The sequence below is a fragment of the Lepidochelys olivacea genome, assembly GCF_965140295.1.
Source record: "Lepidochelys olivacea isolate rLepOli2 genome assembly, chromosome: 9".
NCBI classification, from domain to species: Eukaryota; Metazoa; Chordata; order Testudines; family Cheloniidae; genus Lepidochelys; species Lepidochelys olivacea.
In genome coordinates this window covers 49,426,597-49,447,992 of record NC_140419.1, presented here as the reverse complement: position 1 = coordinate 49,447,992, position 21,396 = coordinate 49,426,597, and the positions used below count along the sequence as shown (strand labels likewise).

Sequence of the window (21,396 nt, the reverse complement as noted above, 5' to 3'; positions counted from 1 at the left end):
AGATTTCAAAATGCAGCTCATTCAGTTAAAAAGCTCAGAATTGTGGGCATCAAAGTTTGGAGATCTGCGGAGTGCACTTGAAGCTACCGAGAGAGATCATGGAGCCTCTGTTCTGACCTGCTGGACATCCCTACCAGTGAAATTTAACTGTTTGAAGAAAACTGCATTTGCAATGCTTTCAGCATTTGAAAATGCAAACAGGTATTTTCACACATGAAATCTGTCCCCTGTCTCTCTCAGAGCCGGTTAACAACTGATCACTCAGAAGCCTGTGTGCAGCTTAAAGTATCCAAATACATGCCAGACACTGGAAAACTCAGCAAGGAAAAGCAAGGGCAAGGATCACACTAAATTGATAAGATCTGCATTTTAATTTAATTTTAAGTGAAGCTTCTTAAACATTTAAAAAACCTTATTTACTTTACATACAATAGTTTAGTTATATATTCTAGACTTGCAGAAAGAGACCTTCTAAAAATGTTAAAATGTATTACTGGCATGCAAAACCTTAAATTAGAGTGAAGAAATGAAGACTCGGCACACCACTTCTGAAAGGTTGCCGACCCTCGCTCTATGGGCAAGAGCTTGCACTTGAACCATAGGGATTTACCGCTCTCCTGAGGGATCACCCAAGGAATGCACTGTTTGCAGCTGCATGGAGGGAAGCACCCTTGGGACAAGGATTCCTTGTGCCAGACTAAAGCCAGAGACTCTCACGTTCTTGAATGAGCTTGCATGGTCACACTGCAGTCCTTGGATTGCTCCTTATAATTATGGGGATTATGCTTAGCAAGATCCTGATGCCCTAGCTCTGCTTCTTGATCATCCTCCTGCAGTCAGTGCAGTGAGTCCTGGAGACAAGCCTCAGAGCATGGTCCCCTCAAATTTGTCTCTGCTCCTATTGGATTCCATCTCCCGCCCCCCACAAAAAAAAGGCTACCAGCTTCATAAAGGTCCGATTTGCTAAGGTGTCCTCCTCCTTCTCTCCAGAGGACTGACTCTGGATGCAGAACTTTTGACACAGGGATATCAATAAGCTTATCCTTAAAATGAATCAGGGTGAAGAGGCGAAAACTCAGGGCCCTGGCTCCCCGATAAGGTCCTCTCTACCCCTAATGAATTGAAGAGCAGGACAAATATTTCCTTTCAGTACTCCACTTTTTCAAGGTCATAACGGAGATTGGCTAGGGATAGAGAAGAATCACTTCCATGGTCTCTGCTAACCCATATACAATTCCTAAAGAAATGCTGGAAAAATATGGCTCTTCTCCCCAGGGTGAACTGCAAGTGCTCCTTGGTTGAAATGACCTCCCCTTCTCCCATGCTGTGCATGCAACTGCCCCCAAGGATCCACTGGACAAGTGAGCAGAAGCCTTTCACTTCAAACAGGCTACTTGGATTTCCAGGGCCTGTAAGTTTTCCCTTGAAAGGAAATAAATGTTTAAGGCATTTTTCCTATAACTATGGCCCTGGTATCAGTTGCTGATGTTTCCTGGCAGTCTCCTACTAATGGGATCAGGTTGCAGGCTTGCCAGAAGGGCTCTAATCAGCTTAAACTCTTTTCTCTCTGGTTCTGAGAGCATTTGCTGTGACTGCAGTTGATTAGATCTCCTGGGAACTCTTTGCTCATGCCTCTGCTGCACTTCTATGAGGTTATTTTCCTGCACTTCAAGCCCTGATTTCCTTCTGCTAATGCAGAGTAAGGAAAAAAAAAACACTCACCATATTTAGACGTCAACAATAGGCCAAGGACTTTCCTGTTTCAGGCAACATCTGAGGGGCACTGCTTTTTCAGCGAGCTCCTTGTGATGAAGAATTTTGTAAATATCAAGCAAGCCGCATGTGTCTCAGGATGATGCTTCCATAACTGGGGCTAGACCTTTAAGGATCATGTAAGAATCTTTTTCCGTTATTACTCCAGGCTAAAAAGGTCTTTTGGAAGATACCTCCAGTGGCTCAAAAGCAAGCATCATTCTGGAAGTTAATGTGAACTGATGCACATTTTAAATGAATGGCACCATCCAAACTAGCATAAAATCAACATTAGACTATCATTATCAGTCACAGTTCTCCAGGACAGATTTGCCATGCCTTCTGATGGTCAGAAAAATGGTCAGATTGCTATAAGCAAAATCTCTGACGCAAAACAACTTTGCACTATAGTTAACAGCTTCACAGTTTTAGTATCACCAGATACATCATTCTATCAGATTACGGATACTGTCTGTGATGTGCACTGAGATGAATCTTTCAAGACATGCAAGATGCAAGAAGTTGTCACGAAGCACCAGTTACCTGAGATCAGTACACGAGGATGCCAATCCACGAACAGAATTACATGCAATTAACACTTTCAGTTCAATTGTAGCTGCAGAAACAGAACATATGTTGCTCTTTTGGGCTTTGTGTATTTCCCCATGAAAAAACTGGAGAAGAGAAGACTGAAGGGGGACATAACAGCTTTTAAGTACATAAAAGGTTGTTACAAAGAGGAAAGGAGGGAGAAAACTGTTCTTGTTAACCTCTGAGGACAGGACAAGAAGCAATGGACTTAAATTGCAGCAAAGGAGGTTTAGGTTGGACCGTAGAAAAACTTCCTAACTGTCAGGGTAGTTGGTACACTGGAATAAATTGCCTAGGGAGATTGTGGAATCTCCATCATTGGAGGTTTTTAAGAGCAGGTTAGACAAGCATCTGTATGGGATGGTCTACATCAGAGGTTCTCAAACTGTGGTCTGTGGCCCACCAGTGGTCTGCGAGCTCCATTCAGGTGGTCCGAGGATAGTTCCCTCTAAGCTGCATGCCTGGGTTGCCACACACAAGAGAATGAAGGGCCACCTACCTAATTAGTGGAGCCGTGCAGGCGTGACTCCATTGATTAGGTGCCTGGACCCTGGAGAAGACACACATGTAAGGTGAGGTGGTGGCCTTGGGGGGAAATAGTGGGTAGGGGGCAGTGGGGTGAGAACAGGGAGTGGGGGGAATTTTGGACATGCAGGGCTGCAGCGGCCAGAGAAAGACACCACTTTCTCCAGCTCCAGGGCTGTGGTTGCCAGGGAGAGACAGCCCTCCTTCCCAGCCTCAACTCTGTGGTTGCTGTGGCAGGGGACAGACTCCCCCCTCCTTCCCAGCCCTAGCTTGGGGGCTGCTGCGGCAGGGGAGAGAGGGCACATACATCGCATTAGAAAGGTAAGACTACTGATATTAAAATATGAGTTGGGTATTTCTACTTGTAGAACAAAAAAAATTTTTTTTAAATTAATATAGCGCTTTTATCCAAAGCGCTTTACAATAGTTGGCTAACGGTACAAACAACATTCGGAAAGACCATTAAGTGGCCCACTGAGACCCTCACCAATTTTCAAGTGGTCAGCAGAAAAAAACACGTTTGAGAACCACTGGTCTACAGAATACTTAGTCCTAACTTGAATGCAGGGGACTGAACTAGAAGACCTCTCAAGGTCCCTTCCAGTTCTATGATACTGTGTTTGCATTCCCCTCTGAAGGTCATCAGGTATGCACATGAAATGAAGATAGTATGTAGCTAATACTGAATCTGCTCCCTGGATTTGCGATATCAGTGCTCTCTTTTTAAGCAAATGTATAAGTGGTACAATATGGTCAAAATTTCAAAACACAAAGTAGGGAGATAAGAGATGTACAAGTAGAAAACAAGCCAAAAGTCAAAAGGCCATAGGTAGGTATCCCATGGTTTTAGCCATTAAATAGCCTTGGGGTCAGCTGGAAAGTCCTTCTGACAGGCCAACACGGGACAAGCAACTATTCAGTATGTGTGCAGCATCCTCAGCTGCACTCCAACTACACAGAGGCCTGTCCCTGAGTCCCCACGTGTGGTCACTTGCTGCACACCTCACCATCCCTCATCTGAAATAGTTGAGCTTGCATCAGAGACAGCCTCCCATCAGGCTGTGTGAGGAGGCTCATTCCCTTTCTCCTCATCACTACGTAGCAGTGTCCACCATAGAAATGGTCTGGAACAGTCATAGAATAATAGCATCATAGAAGAATAGGGTTGGAAGAGACCTCAGGAGGTCATCTAGTCCAACCCCTTGCTCAAAGCAGGAACAACCCCAACTAAATCATCCCAGCCAGGGCTTTGTCAAGTCAGGCCTTAAAAACCTCTAAGGATGGAGATTCCACCACCTCCCTAGGTAACCCATTCCAGTGCTTCACCACCCTCCTAATGAAATAGTGTTTCCTAATATCCAACCTAGACCTCCACTGCAACTTGAGACCATTGCTTCTTGTTCTATCATTTGCCACCGAGAATAGCCGAGCTCCATCCTCTTTGGAAACCCCTTTCAAGTAGTTGAAGGCGGCTATCAAATCCCCCCTCACTCTTCTCTTCTGCAGACTAACAAGCCCAGTTCCCTCAGCCTCTCCTCGTAAGTCATGTGCCCCAGACCCCTGATCATTTTTGTGGCCCTCCACTGGACTCTCTCCAATTTGTCCACATTCTTTCTGTAGTGGGGGGCCCAAATTTGTACGCACGCAGTACTCCAGATGTGGCCTCACCAGTGCCGAATAGAGGGGAATAATCACTTCCCTCGATCTGCTGGCAATGCTCCTACTAATGCAGCCCAATATGCTGTTAGCCGTCTTAGCAACAAGGGCAGACCTGCTGACTCATATACAGCTTCTTGTCCACTGTAATCCCCAGGTCCTTTTCTGGGGAACTGCTGCTTAGCTAGTTGGTCTCCCAGCCTGTAGCAGTGCATGGGATTCTTCCATCTTCAGTACAGGACTCTGCACTTGTCCTTGTTGAACCTCATCAGATTTCTTTTGGCGCAATACTTTAATTTGTCTAGGTCACTCTGGACCCTATCCCTACCCTCCAGTGTATCTACCTCTCCCCCCAGCTTAGTCATCTGCGAACTTGCTGAGGGTGCAATCCATCCCATCATCCAGATCATTAATGAAGATATTGAACAAAACTGGCCCCAGGACTGACCCCTGGGGCACTCCACTTGATACTGGCTGCCAACTAGACATCAAGCCATTGATCACTACCCGTTGAGCCGGACGATCTGGTCAGCTTTCTGTCCACCTTATAGTCTACTCATCCAATCCATACTTTAACTTGCTGGCAAGAATACTGTGGGAGACCGTATCAAAAGCTTGGCTAAAGTCAAGGTATATCATGTCCACCGCTTTCCCCATATCCACAGAGCCAATTATCTCATCATAGAAGGCAATCTAATTGGTCAGACATGACTTGCCCTTGGTGAATCCATGTTGACTGTTCCTAATCATCTTCCTCTCCTCCAAGTGCTTCAAAATGGATTCCTTGAGGACCTGCTCCATACTTTTTCCAGGGACTGAGGTGAGGCTGACCAGTCTGTAGTTCCTGGATTCTCCTTTTTCCCTTTTTTAAAGATGGGCACTATATTAGCCTTTTTGCAATTGTCCGGGACATCCCCCGATCTCCATGAGTTTTCAAAGATAATGGCCAATGGCTCTGCAATCACACCAGCAGACTCCCTCAGCACCCTCGGATGCATTAGATCCGGACCCATGGACTTGTGCATGTCCAGCTTTTATACTCCTCCCTAGTCATCTGTCCAAGTTTCCACTTCTTGTAAGCTTCCTTTCTGCGTTTAAGCCCCTCGACGATTCTCTGTTAAGCTAAGCTGGTCGCCTGCCATATTTACTATTCTTTCTGCACACCGGGAGGTTTGTTCCTGCGCCCTCAATAAGGCTTCTTTAAAATACAGCCAGCTCTCCTGGACTTCTTTCCCCCTCATATTAGCCTCCCAGGGGATCCTGCCCATCAGTTCCCTTAAGGAGTCAAAGTCTGCTTTTCTGAAGTCCATATTGTGCTCCTCTCCTTTCTTCCTTTTGTCAGGTTCCTGAACTCGACCATCTCATGGTCACTGCTGCCCAGGTTGCCACCCACTTCTACTTTCCCTACCAATTCTTCCCTGTTTGTGAGCAGCAGGTCAAGAGAAGCATGGCACCTAGTTGGCTCGTCCAGCACTTGTCTCCAAGATTCTCCAAAAACTTCCTGGATTGTCTGTGCACAGCTGTATTGCTCTCCCAGCAGATGTCAGGGTGACTGAAGTCCCCCATGAGAACCAGGGCCTGTGATCTGAAAACTTCTGTTAGTTGTCTGAAGAAAGTCTCATTTACCTCATCCTCCCAGTCTGGCGGTCTATACCAGATGCCCACCATGACATCACCCTTGCTGCTCTCGCCTCTAAACTTAACCCAAAGACTCTCAACAGGCTTTTCTCCAGATGGGCACTAATATTTCATATTGGAGCTCTGAGCAATCATACTTCTCTCTTTCATACAGTGTAACTCCTCCATCTTTTCTCCCTCGCCTGTCCTTCCTGAACAGTTTATACCCATCCATGACAGTGCTCCAGTCATGCAAATTATCCCACCAAGTCTCTGTTATTCCAAACACATCATACATAATTCCTTGACTGTGCCAGGACTTCCAATTCTTCCTGCTTGTTTCCCAGGCTTCTTGTATTCATGTACAGGCACCTAAGATAACTAGCCGATTGCCCTACTTTCTCAGTATGAACCAGGAGTCCACAGAGGTCATCTGATGAAGAGTCAGTGGCCAGGCAACCACCCACCCGTATATCTATGAAAAGTGACAATTTTGGTATCTCTTGGATTTTGTGAAGGAGGTTCTTTGCAGCAATATAAAACCTGATGTTAGGAGGTGAGATATTAGAGAGGACTGGTAGCCATTCGGTGTTTGTTAGTCTCATAGGCCTGGTCTACACTACGGGGTTAGGTTGAATTTAGCCATGTTAGGTCGATTTAAAAATGACTGCGTCCACACAACCAACCCCATTCTGTTGACCTAAAGGGCTCTTCAAATCGACTTCTGTACTCCTCCCTGACGAGGGTCGTAGTGCTAAAATCGACCTTGCTTGGTCGAATTTGGGGTAGTGCGGACGCAAATCAACAGTATTGCCCTCCAGGAGCTATCCCAGAGTGCTCCATTGTGACCACTCTGGACAGCACTTCGAACTCTGATGCACTAGCCACGTACACAGGAAAAGTCCCGGGAACTTTTGAATTTCATTCCCTGTTTGGTCAGCCTGGCGAGCTAAGCAGCACAGGTGACCATGCAGTCCCCCCAGAATAGTAGAGTGTAGAATGTTTCTACGCTCCCCCCATCACCTCCGTCCCTGAGGTTATCGCAGATTAAAGGCGGAAAAAAACACACTTGTGATGACATGTTTTCCGAGCTCATGCAATCCTCCCGCACTGATAGGGCACAACTTAATGCATGGAGGCATTCAGTGGCAGAGGCCAGGAAAGAATTAAGTGAGTGCGAAGAGCGGAGCCAGGACTTGATGCTGAGGCTAATGGGGGAGCAAACGGACATGATGAAGCAACTGTTGGGGCTGCAGGAAAGCCAAGAGCACAGACCCCCCCAGCTGCATCCACTGAATAACCGCCTACCCTCCTCCCTATGTTCCATAGCCTCCTCATCCAGACGCCCAACAATGTGGAGGGGGAGGCTCCAGGCACTCCACTCCAGAGGATGGCCCAAGCAACAGAAAGCTGTCATTCGAACAGTTTGATTTTTAGTGTGGCTAAAATAAGCAATGTGGCCTTGTCCTTCCCTCCTCCCCCACCCCACCTTGGCTACCTTGTCCGATATCTCTCTCTCTTTTTTATTTAATAAAGAAAGAATGCATGGTTTCAAAACAATAGTTACTTTATTTCGAAGGGGAGAGGGTGGCTGGCTTACAGGGAATTAAAATCAACAAAGGGGGCGGATTTGCATTAAGGAGAAACAAACAACTGTCACACCGAAGCCTGGCCAGTCATGAAACTGGTTTTCAAAGCCTCTCTGATGCGCAGCGCACCTTGCTGTGCTCTTCTAATCACCCTGGTGTCTGGCTGCTCAAAATCGAATGCCAGGCAATTTGCCTTAACCTCCCACCCTGACATAAATGTCTCCCCCCTTACTCTCACAGATATTACAGAGCACACAGCAAGCAGCAATGACAATGGGAATGTTGGTTGCGCTGAGGTCTGATCTAGTCAGCAAACAGTACCAGCAAGCTTTTAAACGTCCAAAGGCACATTTTACCACCATTATGCACTTGCTCAGCCTATAGTAGAACTGCTCCTTAATACTGTCCAGGCTTCATGAGCCATGGGAGCAAGGTGTAGGCGTGACCGGGCAGTCCTGCCAGCTGGGAGAGCAGCCTGAGGCAGAAGCCTCCAGCTTGCATGATATTCCAGGCAGGACTGAATCTCCATGAGACAAAACTTAAAGAAGAAAATGACCTGGAGTCTCTGGCTCCCATTCAGTGCTCTAAGAGGAGAATAGCCATGTCTGTCCAGGCGCTCTGATCGACCTCACCAAGGTCTGCCAGAAGCACCCAGGAGACGTACGATGGCTATTAGTCTTACTGCACCGTCTGCCGCAAAGGCAAGGAACTGCTGCTGTGTAGCAATGCAGTGCCGCGTCTGCCAGCAGCACCGAGGAGACGTACTGTAATGGTGAGCTGAGTGGGCTCCATGCTTACCATGATATGGCGTCTGCACAGGTAACCCAGGAAAAAAGGCACAAAATGATTGTCTGCCGTTGCTTTCATGGAAGGAGGGGGGCCTGATGACATGTACCTAAAACCACCCATGACAATGTGTTTGCGCCATCAGACATTAGGAGCTTAACCCAGAATTCCAAAGGCAGTGGAGACTGCGGGAACTGAGGGATAGCTACCCACAATGCACCACCCTGTAAGTTGATGCTAGGCACGGTAGTGAGGACGCACTCCGCCGACTTAATGTGCTTAGTGTGGACATACACAACGGACTGTATAAAATCAGTTTCTAAAAATCGACTTCTATAAAATTGATCTAATTTTGTAGAGTAGACATACCCATAGCCTGTTATTACTATTATTGTTTGATTCAGTTGTACATCAACTAGCTTTCAGGAAGAGTTTAATACAGGTGTACAGTATTCTCTCACTGAGTAGTGGAGAACTAGTACCAAGCTGCGTAATACTTGCACGTTAGCTCCCTATGTTGAGCTTCCAAGCTTATTTAGAAAGCCATTTCTGCTCTTAATCTTCTGAGCTACCTTTGTGAAGTGGTCCTTGTAGGTCAGTGTGCGAGCTCCAGTTATTCCTAGATATACTGGCTTTGGGTCACATACCAGTTGCTCTCCATTCAAAAAGATGTTGAGTTCTGGCAGCATTAGTGTGATTGAGATGAAAGCATGACGACACTACCTTTAACACTCTAGACTTAAGTCTCCACTTCTTGCAATAGGCACCGATGGCTGCCATGTCTTAGTTCAGGTTGTCCTCAATCTTTCTGAAGTCTCTTGAAGCTAGGCAGATGTTATTTACATACTTCAATGGCCTTGAGATTGTTGGAGGCAGATCATTAGTAAATATGTTGAAAAAAGTTGGGGCAAAAACAGATCCCTGAGGGAGTTCATTCTTCTGGGTCCTCCATGTGCTCAGTTTATTGCCTTAGCACCACTTGGACTTTGTCTGTTTTGAAGCATCATTTCCATAGCCATTACAACCCACAGAGATTTTGACATCTTGACCAGCAGACCAATGTGCCAGATAGTATTATACGCTGCTATCAAGTCATGAAACACCACTCCTGTCTTCTTCTTCTGTTGGAAACCACTTTCTATGTAAGTGGTAAAGAGCATGAACTTGGTCACAAGTGCTCCTATTAGGTCTGTGGCCTGCCTGATCATCACTCAGAGCCTGTCCTACCATGGGCATGAGTTGTTGCCAAGATAGTCACTCTAGAATTTTGTAAGCACATCTCAGAAGTGATACTGGACAGCAGCTAGATGGAAAGGAATGGTCCTTTTCTGGTTTCTTTCTGCCATATCTTAGGCATCTTGTTCTTTTGGAGGACATAGCCATTTTGTGCTCCTCTTACCAAGATGTAGCAGCATTTCTTGTACAGTCTTGTCAAGGCCACCTGCTTTTCCTGCTTTCCTGAGGCTCAGTGCTTTCTCCACTTCTTCGGTGGAGGAAGGCTGGACAATGTCTTCCTCACAAAATGGTTCCACCCTTGAGTATCAGCTCCATTTCCTCTTTACTGATTCCTCAAAGGGCTTGTTTCTGTTGGCTTTTGCTAGATTAGTTAGGCATGTGGTGATGCTATTTGGAGACCCTTTCCTGACATGTGGATGGTGGTTTCTGTGCTGCACCAAGATTCCTTTAAGTAACCGTATTTCCTGCTAGACCGTGTGTACATATTTCCCGTAACTTCTTACCAACGTTCCTTGTGACAAGATTTTAAGGCTGTCAATAAGATGGTTTGCTTCTCTGAGTCACCAGATTTCCCACACTGCTTCAGAAATTCTGCTTATTCTTCATTTAAGTAGGGTATATAAGTCTCTTGGTAGGCATGTGGAATGGATTTAATGACTGCTTTAAAGATTGCTTTGAAGAAGCAAGTGTAAGCATTCTCTACAGAGGCATTATATGGTATGCACACTACATACTCATTGGTCAGCTCCGAGTATTTTTTTCCATTCTGCTCTTCTACAGATCCACTGCAATCAAGGGATAGTGGTTACTATGGGGATTGTCATTTCTATCTGAGCAAGAAGAGGATGGTACTGGCTGCGTAGGAGGCTGATAACAGTTAGCCCTGCTGAGGCGACCCAACTGCAGTCAGGAAAGCAGCCCTGCTTCCACTGTGCAGAGAAAAAGGTGGCTGACTGCTTAGGGTTATGTAAGAGAGATATGGGTCATTTAGAGAAGTCCAGTCTATGTGATGCAGTCCATTTTTGTCAGATTCTCTGCAGCCCCATGAGGTGTGGTGGCTATTTAAGTCCCCAGCATAGGACAGATGGATGTTGAAGTGCTGGTAAAAGTGGAGTGTTCCAGGTTTTATCAAGACATTTACAAACATTCACAACTTCCAGTTGATCAACTTTTGCAATGATACTGTAGGGCAAAGTAGTTGGTAAGACAGTCATGTGTAAACTTTTCCAGTCACGCCCCACCATCCCTTACCAGTGACGGAATCTGATTGGCTGACCAAGTTGTAGGTCAGAGTGGACTTGTAGACTCTAAAGTTTTACATTATTTTTTTAAGTAACTACACTCAAAAATAAAAATTCTTCATTTGCAAGTTGCATTTTCACAATTAAGAGCCTGCACTACAGTACTTGTATTAGGTGAATTGAAAAGTACCATTCCTTCTCTTTTTTACAGTGCAAATATTTGTAATAAAGATAATATAAAGTGAGCACTGTATACTTTGTATTCTGTGTTGTAAATGAAATCAATATATTTGAAAATGTAGAAAACATCCAAAAATATTTAGGTATTCTATTAACAGGGACATTAATACTGCCATTACTCATGATTAACTTTTGTTAATCGAGATTCTTTTTTTAATCACTTGACAGCCCTATTTTGAATGTTTTATGTCCTTGGATTACAAAAATATTTATGCATTGCTCAGTGATGGTAATTCCTGTGGATTGTACAGGAACTTCAGTGGCCTTGCAAGATGGACAGAAATGGACCTCATTATTTTTCAGATAACTTCTTGCCTCCTCGACTAGTCCCACCCCCTACACGTGACTTTCCTTATTTCAGTCTTTCTTGACCGGCCCCACTTGCATCCCACACATCCAGGCATATTTTACCGATATGTACTTCTACACACTTTAAAAACTTTACCAGTATATACAAAGCATGCACTTGTAAATGATGTGAATTGTATCCATTTGTGTACTCTTAAGTGTATAAATATTTCTCCATATTCTAGGCAGAGATGGCAGCAGCTCCCACAAATTATTTTGTAACCTCTTTTGCAATTTTTGTTTACAGGGTTTGTGTGTGTGTTTGTTTTTAAACAACTTTGTCAGACTGCTTGGGCTGACATTTCCCATGCCAAGTGTCCGCCCTGAGCTGAATTTGTTTTTTGAAAATTTCAGCAAAAACTATTCAGGCATTTCAGAAAACCAAGTTAGTGAAAAATAAGTTTTTCCCATGTTGAAAAGTCCTTACAGCTATTTTACTGAGAAGCTCTAGAACCTCTATGCTTTGGACCAGATCCTTGAAATGTAGCAGGTGATCACTTTACTTGGAGGGCCAGGTATGGCCTTAGAGAAGGGGACAGAGGGGAAAAAAAGTGAGTAGGAAGCTATCCAGGACACTAGGATACAGTGTTGGTGGTAGCCAACAGGCTGGACACACAGGCATTGGAGAAAGGGTGAAGGGAGGAAGCTAGCAAGTGGCAGAGACTAGGAAGGTGATGTATACCTAACGGATGAGGTGATGAGAAGCCGGTGTGCAGTGTAGTTGTAGCCGTGTGGGTCCCAGGATATTAGAGAGACAAGGTGGGTGAGATAATATCTTACTGGACCAACTTCTGTTGGAGAGAAAGACAAGCTATCAAGATTTGATTGGCTGGAGATTTGTATTGGTGAGAAGGAGGCAGTCAGTAGAGGAAGCTTAAGAGATGGACTCCAGGAAAGGGAAAAGGAAGGAGTAAGAGGGAGTAGTAGTGGGGTTAAGGCACCAAGGGACAGCTTGCCCAGAGGTAGTGGGAAGGGAGAAGAGGTGGCTAGAGGAAGCAAATTAGCAGGAAATGGTGGGAGTGGAATGCAAACTTGATTGCATGATACTTGGGAAATTGCTCCACAAAATGGCTAAAATGATCCAGAACACTTAGAGCAGCAGCCTCTGCATAGAGTTCTTCCTACTCAATAAGCACTAATGCCAACAGTCTGCCAATATTCACATCTGAATCAAACAAGATTTGGAAATTCATCCAATTCTCAGTCAAAAACCAGCTGTATGCCTGGAATATACTGAAGTGATAGACAGCTTCCAGAGGTAACAATTGCACAAAGTGACCGGTGTCATTTTAGGTCATACTGTATTATAAGTACATTTTATTTTAACATGCATAATTTAAAAGTAACAGCATGGAAAGTACATCATACTGAGATACTATATAAATTATAGAGAGCAATGGGGAGCTCAGGTCTTCCAGCACACCATGTACGTGATCCATGACATACAGCAAGTTATTTTTATATCTGTCAGAAAGCCACTCACTCGTTCCTGGAGCATTCTATTAAATACGTGGCTGAGGAAAGCCAAAAAACAGCCAAAAAGCAGACTGAATGAATACAGCTACTTTACAGATGGTAAATCAGTCTTCCACGAAGCTGTACGTAGAGAGATGTTCCATGCAAATCATTTATCCTAGTTCTGGGGGATAAGTCACTTCAGGCAAGGGTTAATCAATCAGCTCCAGAGACAGGGCCAACACCGCTAAAGGCAGGATGTCATCCCAGAGCTCCCTCCAATCTGGTGCCTATGTATTAACATTGGCTCCTGGGAGCTCCCTCCAGCACATCCCTGTTTTTACATTCTTCCTCCTCTCTCCACTTCCCTAATTTCTGTTGAACCTTCTCCTAAGTGCTCATTGTTTTCTCCTCTCTAAATTGTTTCTAACCCCTCTAGTATTTCCTTCTGCCTTTTTTGGCAAAATCAGTTACACAATTAAAGGAAATAAATCTGTATTACCAGGTGAAAACTCAGATAAAATGACTTAAAACACAATTCCTGAGCCTGCAGTCTATTCCTTTATACACTTTTTCTTATGTGTCACAGATACAATACTGCAAGAGGACACAGTCAAAGTTCAATTCCTTTCTGTCTTTTTTTTAAACCTACAGTAAATTGCTTATAAAACTTTAGAAGCTTAGGAAGCAGTTCTTTCATATCAGATGGTTTTCTCCATTTATGTAATATGCAATTGTTTCTTCATCTGTGACCAAACACAGCTGAAAGCAGTTACATGAGGCACCTAGTCTCCTGGGGCCCTCCAGTGGCAGCAGGGCTTCAAGCACCTGCTGTGTAGTCTTCCGGCACCTGGAATCCGGAGTTTGCCCCCAACTGGGCCTTGGGCCAACTCCATTTGGTAGGAAGGGCATTGTAAGACTCCCAGGGAGTGGAACTGTGAGCCTCTTCACAGGTTGTTTAAAATTCTTTGAGCTTCTTAACATCCATAGGAGATTGAAGGAAGCCCCAAAGAGCCTCCTAGGTGGACTCCCCAATGCAATTCTTAGGAAGTGAATGAAGAAGATTCAGCCCTTCCACGGGCCTTGGGGAGAGAAGAGGAAAGGCCCCTGTCGCTCCCCAGTCCAAAGATAGGACTGTTTTTAAAATGACACAAATTCTGAGACAAAGAACTTTCAGGCAAAGTTAAAGCTGAGACTACACATCAGCAACTAAATGGTGAGAAGCTTTCTACAAATGCAGTAGGCAGTGCTGTTGTAGCTCTGTTGCTCCCAAGATATTAGAGAAACAAGGTGGGTGAGGTAATATTTTATTGGACCAACTTCTGTCTGAGCCACACAGAATTAATTGCCTGTGATCAAAGTTCCACCCCCTCGGCCATGAACAGGAACACCTAATAAGTGATGAAGTGACCCCTGTTCTCTCAAGGCTGTTGGAGCTGCCAGGTCCTTCAGTAGAGAATGGGGGAAATTCAGACTAATGTAGAAAGGACCTCAGCTTCCTTTCTGCTTAGTCACCCCCCACCTACCCTGAAAACGTGACAGAAGTGTGTCCGTCAGAGTTCTGTGGAAGGAAGTACCACAGCATTGGGATGGTCTCAAACACAGCTCTGTCCTTCCCCCTCCCCTGTTTTGACAAAACTTTTTTAAAAAAATTGTGCAATTTACATTTCTGGTTTCTCCAGCTCCCCATACCTCAACGGGAATCTGAATATATCTGCTTTCAGAACATTAATGAAGCATTATGGATTTGTAATAGAATTAACCCTCAACCTTCCATATCTCTCCAGACAGTGTTCACCCACTTCAGATAAAACTTCTCTTAATGCCCCAGGAGATTTCTCTAAGATCTCTCCTAATGCACTTCTTTTAGGATTTCCTTTCTAATAACTAACTTTACAAAAATCATAGGTTAAGAATAGATAAAAGCACAATCTAATGTTAATCATTATTTGACACAATCTTAATTATGTAAGGTTTAGTCAAGACAGTGTAAAATCAGAACCCAGGATCGAGTGTTTGCAGCAACAGCCGTGGAATCTGTTCCTGGAATTCAGAAGATGCCCCTTACCACAGCATTTAGCACTGAAGTACAGAAATTAACATTTCCATAAAGTTAGATTTATGTGGACCATTTCCCCCCCCTTTAGATTTAACTGCTTAAACTTAGAATATTGTAACCCTTTTCTCTCAACAGAAGAGGAAGATATCTAGCTCAGTTTACTGAATTTGGTATCCCCTTACAAAGATTAGTAAATCCCTTGCAACTGTATTACTTCCAGTCCACAGATCTTCACCCACAGCATAGACTCAGTCTCATAGGTTATATGTACATTGCAATTAAACCTCTGTGGCTGTCCTGTGTCAGCAGACTCTGGCAATGGGGCTGTGTAGACGTTTAGGCTCTGGCTGGAGCCCAGGCTCTAGGTTCCCATGAGTACATGTCCCAGACTTGCAGAAGAGCTCTGTGTAAGCTCAAAAGCTGGTCTCTCTCACAAACAGCGGTTGGTCCAATAAAGCTACAATTGCTCTTTCAAAGCACCCAAATAGCTCCACACTGAGCTCTTGTAATGGTCCTTGTGTCTGGCTGTTCAAAGTCAGCAAACAGCTGCTCCACCTCCACCCTGGTGGCAGCTTTTCCCCCTTTGGTTGAGGGGTGCTTTGAAAGAGCCATAGCTGTGTTCTGTGCTGGAGTGTTCTTTGGACCTATAGCTTTGAATGCTGCTAAGAATTATGTAGCACTTGCTGTACATTTATAAATATGACTATGTTTTACTGATGCTATGAATTACACAGGGCTTGTGTAGTGTTTAGATGTTGCTTGTAATTATTAGAATTGGGCGCACTGGCTGTTCAGCGTCTGAAAGGACAGGAAACAAGAAGGAGGGGGGAGGAGTTGAAGAGGCTGAGGGAGAGCTAGTGAGGGTGCAACAGCAGCTTGGAAAAGAGGTTTCCACTTTAAAAAATAAAGTCCTGTTGAAGTTTGTTAATACCTTACCCGGCTACTACAGCATTTTGGCAACGAAGATGGATCTTCTGCCTCTGAACCCACCTGCACCTTTTCTAGAAAGCCCAGGTGAGCCTCCAATTGCTTTTACTGCCTGGACCCATATGTCTGAGACTTATCTGCTTGCAATCAGTGCTACAGAGATTTCTGAAGTAAGAAAGCGTGCTCTGCTAATCCACTGCCTTGGAGCAGAAGGGCAGCGTATATTTTACACTTTTCCCCTTGCAGACGATAAATATGAGACTGCACTCACTGCATTAAAGAACTTTTTGTACCAAAAGTGAATGTAGTAGCTAATCGCTACAGATTTTGCCAGCGTGAGCAGAAACCAAGGGAGACTATAATGCAGTATATTGCTTCCCTGAGGGGTCTGATTGTAACTTGTGACTTTGGGAATATGGCAGATGAGATGATCAGAGACCAGCTCATTGAGAAAACAATCATGCTTCTTGTAAGAGAACGTTTACTTCTAGTACCACAACTTACACTAGAAAAAGCAATAACCATTGCTACCCAGATTGAGTCAGCTACAGCTGAAGCCAAAATAATGAGCACAGTCCAGGCTGTGACTCCTTTGCAGAAAAGTTCACCATTGCTGCAGACAAACAATTACAAGAGGAAAACTAATGAAAAACCACCAAATCAGCAAATTCAAAATACAGTAAAAGAATGCTTTTGCTGTGGATCCCCACAACACCTGGCAAGCTACACAGGATGTCCGGCAAAAGTGGCTCAGTGCAATCACTGCAAAAAGATTGGGCATTTTGATAAAGTATGTCGCAGCAGCCAGTTCAATCAACAGGTGCATGCCGTTACAATACCAGATGTTACTGTGCTGAGCGTGGACAAAATCATTACTGCACATATTCCAGAATAAATAAAGTGCACGGTAAACATTTCCGCCATAGCCTCAGGCAAATCACACTCTATTCAGCTAATGTTGGACACTGGCTCAGCAGTATCTATACTACCTGATTCCATCTATTTGCATTACTTTAAAGATGTGCCTCTTACTGAACTCAAGCTTCACTTGGTGTGCTATTTGAAAAACCATGTTCCAGTACGTGATTGCCTGCTAGCAATAGTTACTTTTGGTAATTGCTGTGTAACTGCAGAGTTCTACATTGTCCACAAAGGCACTCCTGTCCTTGGCAGAGATTTATTGGCTGCTTTAAATCTCAGGGTAGTTAATGGACAAATTGATCTTCCCCAACAAAGCACTCTTGCGGTATACACACCAGTTTCAGCTGGGATCCAAAACCAGGTTGAGGAGAAACTCTGCTGTGCTTACGGGTTTCTGCATAAAGTTAAAATGCGGAATAATGTGATGCCTGTATGACAGTAATTACCATTTTCAGTCAGAGAAGCTGTTTCAGAAGAACTTAGAAAACTTGTTCAAGAGGACATTATTGAAGAGATTAACTCCTTGGAATGGGTTTCACCTATAGTAGTGACACAGAAGAAGGGTGTAGGCATTCACCTTAAGGGAGCCAAATAAAGCTATTGTGATCGACAGCCATCCTCTTCCTCACAAAGAAGATTTGCAGAACTCCGTGGAGCAAAGATGTTTTCTACTCTTGATTTGCAGAGCGCATACCACCAGGTTATGTTGCACGAAGATAGCAGAGACCTCACAGCATTTATTACACGAGGGACTATTCCGTTTTAAACGTGTTCCATACGGGTCTCGCATCACCCCAAGTGCCTTCCAAAAAATAATGTAATTGATTTTGAAGAATCAACATGGAGTTCAGTGCTTTTGGATGATATTATCGTGTTTGGAAATACTTCAGAGGAGCATGACAATAACCTGCAGGCTGTACTAAACTGCATCAGGAAAGCAGGCCTCAAGCTCAATAGGTCCAAATGCAAACTCAGACAAACTGAACTCTCCTTTCTGGGCATACTATTTCACAGGCTGGACTAAAACCTGATCCGGCTCATATCCTGGCAATTTCAAATGCTCCTCCTCCAACAAATTTGCAAACCTTACGTTCCTTCTTGGGTCTTACCTCCTGGTATGCAAAATTCATTCCCAGTTATGCTTCTGACATTGAACCATTACGAGAATTACTACAGGGAAGTTCAACCTTAGCGTGGACAACGGATGCACAAGCTAGTTTTGAAATGGTGAAAGACTTGATTGTACATAGTCCAGTACTTGCACTATTCACTCCTGCATTGCCCACAATTGTAACTACTGATGCTTCTAATTATGGACTTGGGGCTGTCCTCAAATAACTTCATGAGGACAACAGAAAGAAGACTGTTGCATTTGCTTCAAGGACACTAAGTAATGCTGAGAGAAAATATTCTACAGTTGAAAAAGAAGCACTTGCTTGTGTCTGGGCTACTGAAAAATGGATAACTTACCTGTGGGGCCACACGTTCAAGTTGCGCACAGACCATAGCCCTTTGACGACATTGCTCACCACGGAAGGACTGGGAAGAGCAGGATATCGTATTGCTAGATGGTCTGCAAGACTACTCTCTTTCAATTATGAACTGGAATATAAGCCTGGAAACCAAAATGTCGTAGCTGATTGCCTTCACCAGATGGCCCACCGGAGGATGAGGATGTAGTAGTTGCGCTTACTACAAGCACTCTTACTGTAGTTACAAAAGAACAATTTCATGTTGCTTGTAATTATTAGAATTGGGAGCACTGGCTGTTCGGAGTCTGAAAGGACAGGAAACAGGAAGGAGGGGGAAGGAGTTGAAGAGGCTGAGGGAGAGCTAGTGAAGGTGCAACAGCAGCTTGGAAAAGAGGTTTCTACATTAAAAAATAAAGTCCTGTTGAAGTTTGTTAGTACCTTGCCTGGCTACTACAGCTTGCTGTAGATTTACAAATACAGTGTGCTTTGAGTACCAGTATGTATTCTGCAATGTGCTGTGAGCTTATAAAGTTAATTTTATTCACCAAAAATAGAACTTTATTGCAAAAATATGCAATAGTTTCATGAGTGACCAGACAGCCTCATATTTTTTTTCAAGCATTTTTATTAGAAAAAAGTCATTTTTTTAATTAATGCAGTAGTAGAGCTCACTAAGCCAGTCTGTGAATCGAAGGAATTGCAGGTTTCCATTTTCTCAGAATAACTCTTATTTATCTATTTAGTCACTTTCATTATCGATGCCCTGCATGACCTCTATGAGTTCAGGTTTGCGAGATTATTTTGTTTGGTTTATAATTGTTTCGTTTTTTCCATGTTTTGCAAATAATGAATGTTGAATTCTGTTATTTATATACTTTTTCCATCTTGTGAATCTATTTATATGTTTTGTTTCCTTGTGTGTTTATATTTTGTATCAAAACAAAGATAAAGTTAAAAATAGAACTTTATTAAGTGGGGAAAACAGTATACAAAAACAATGTAATACTTTTTTTTAACAAATTAACAGCGTGGAACTTTAAAATTGGAAAGGCTGCAAACATTTATGTGCATTTCAGCGCACAAACATAGTCCGCTGTGGTTATGCATACACCAACCATGATTCTCACAGGTCAGCGTTTGTGAAGCTGTGATTTTTCTTGCTGTTCCCCAGGATGGAGAAGTAGGGGTATGGATGCAGTCTCTGATGCCATGTAGTCTGGGATTTGTGGATCTGTTGGTCAACCAGTGTCTGCAGCATTTGGGGGTGCTGCCTGAGAAGACCCATTATGTCCTGGTGCATTTCCCTCTCCTTAGGCCTTTTTCCTGTCTTCTTTTTCCTTATTCATGCAGAGGGTCATATTGGCTCTCCACGCTCCTTGTTCCTGATCCGATGCAGCACTGGTTCACAGGACTTCACTGAAAGTGTCCTCCCACCTACTCCAACCAAGGGATGACAAGCAGATGCCAACTCTACCTCTGTTTGTTCTCAGACAAGTAAAAGAATGAAGAGGTAATATCGGTGTTTAACTTGGGAACGGGCCAGGCAACAATCTTTAAATTTAAATATTGTAAAGAAAAGTGTACGCAAGCTTACCCAAGGTACCTTTCTCCTTCATCAAGCTCATCCAGTGCGCTCCTGGTGGGACTGGCTAGACTGTGGGGGAGTCTCAAATGGCATGGCTGGAGCCCCCCACTGTGTCCCCCACTTTGCCCCCCCCCTTCTTGCTGTTCATGGCAGAGGTCTCTGTCTCAGGCTCCTCTGAGGTCTCCATGGTGGTCTGTGAGGTGCTGGTGAGGTCTCCGCCACATATGGCATACAGCTTATTGCAAAAGTGCCAGGTTTGTGGCTCAGCACCAGATCAATTGTTGGCCTCCTCAGCCTTGTGATAGCCCTGGCAAAATTCCTTCACTTTCACACAGCACTGCTGCTGATTCCAGTCATATCCTTTTGCCTGTATCTCCCATGTAATCCATTTGTAGATGTCCACATTTCTCAGCTGGTCCATGGCTCTGCCAGGGGCATTGTGGAACAGCTGCCGGAGGACTGTTAGGGTATCCAGAGTTCACAGGTCAGTAGGTTGACCATGTTTCCACAACTTCTGGGAGGTGGTTTTTCTGCATCGCACTAACAGGATGCTTATGGCGGCAGACAAATTTGAAAGCAGACATGCACGAATTGGTTGACACAAGACTGACAGTCCACAGCCCTATATTCACCCCTTTTATAAGACTATGTTAAATATTGTACAAAGCATACTGTATAAGGTATCATTTGAACACTCATGATTTGCTCATCATTACTGTCCTGGTAAAATGGGTGGCAACACTGTATGTAAAGATAAGATTCTACTGTATACTATTACTAAGACATGCAACAACATGTTCTGAAGGGCAGTCACAAAAAGTTCCCCAGAGACAAAAGGCTAGCCAATGCCTCAGCCAGGTGTCAATGAGATCAATTGGACCATCACCTAATTAAGTGGCCATTCTTCAGTGGGAGAGAGGGTGTGGGCAAAAAAAAAAAAAATCTACATTTTGACAAAGAAGCATCTTAAGGTTCCTGGCCACACAGACTTTGTCTCCTGAACATCAGCTGGAGATGAGTCTTGTACACGAGAAAGGGTTATAAGAGGAGAGGCCAGATGCCCCAAATCACCTCTCCCTTGCTCTCTGCCCATAGCACCATCAATCCCTGAAGAATAAAGGGAGCGGCATTGGACTTGGGGGAAAATCCTGACCGAAAGAGGATCAGCCAGTAAGATTGCTGGAACATGTGGTGAGAGAGACCTTTGCTTTGTATTCATTTAGATTGTTAAGTTAGGTGTTAGTTGTGTTTTACCTTTTATTTCCTTGTAACCAATTCTGATTTATATGGCTCGTTACTTGTAGTCACTTAAAATCTATCTTTCTGTAGTTAGTAAATTTGTTTTGTTGTTTTATTTAAACCAGTGTGTTTGTACTGAAGTGTTTGGAAAACTCCA

General features: G+C 44.0%; 1 protein-coding gene across 4 annotated transcripts in view; it reads right to left on the bottom strand.

Annotated features, from left to right (window-relative positions):
* Positions 1–21,396, bottom strand: part of VPS8 (VPS8 subunit of CORVET complex) — a 223,278-nt gene that overhangs the window by 41,315 nt on the left and 160,567 nt on the right. The gene's annotated exons all lie outside the window — the stretch shown is intronic.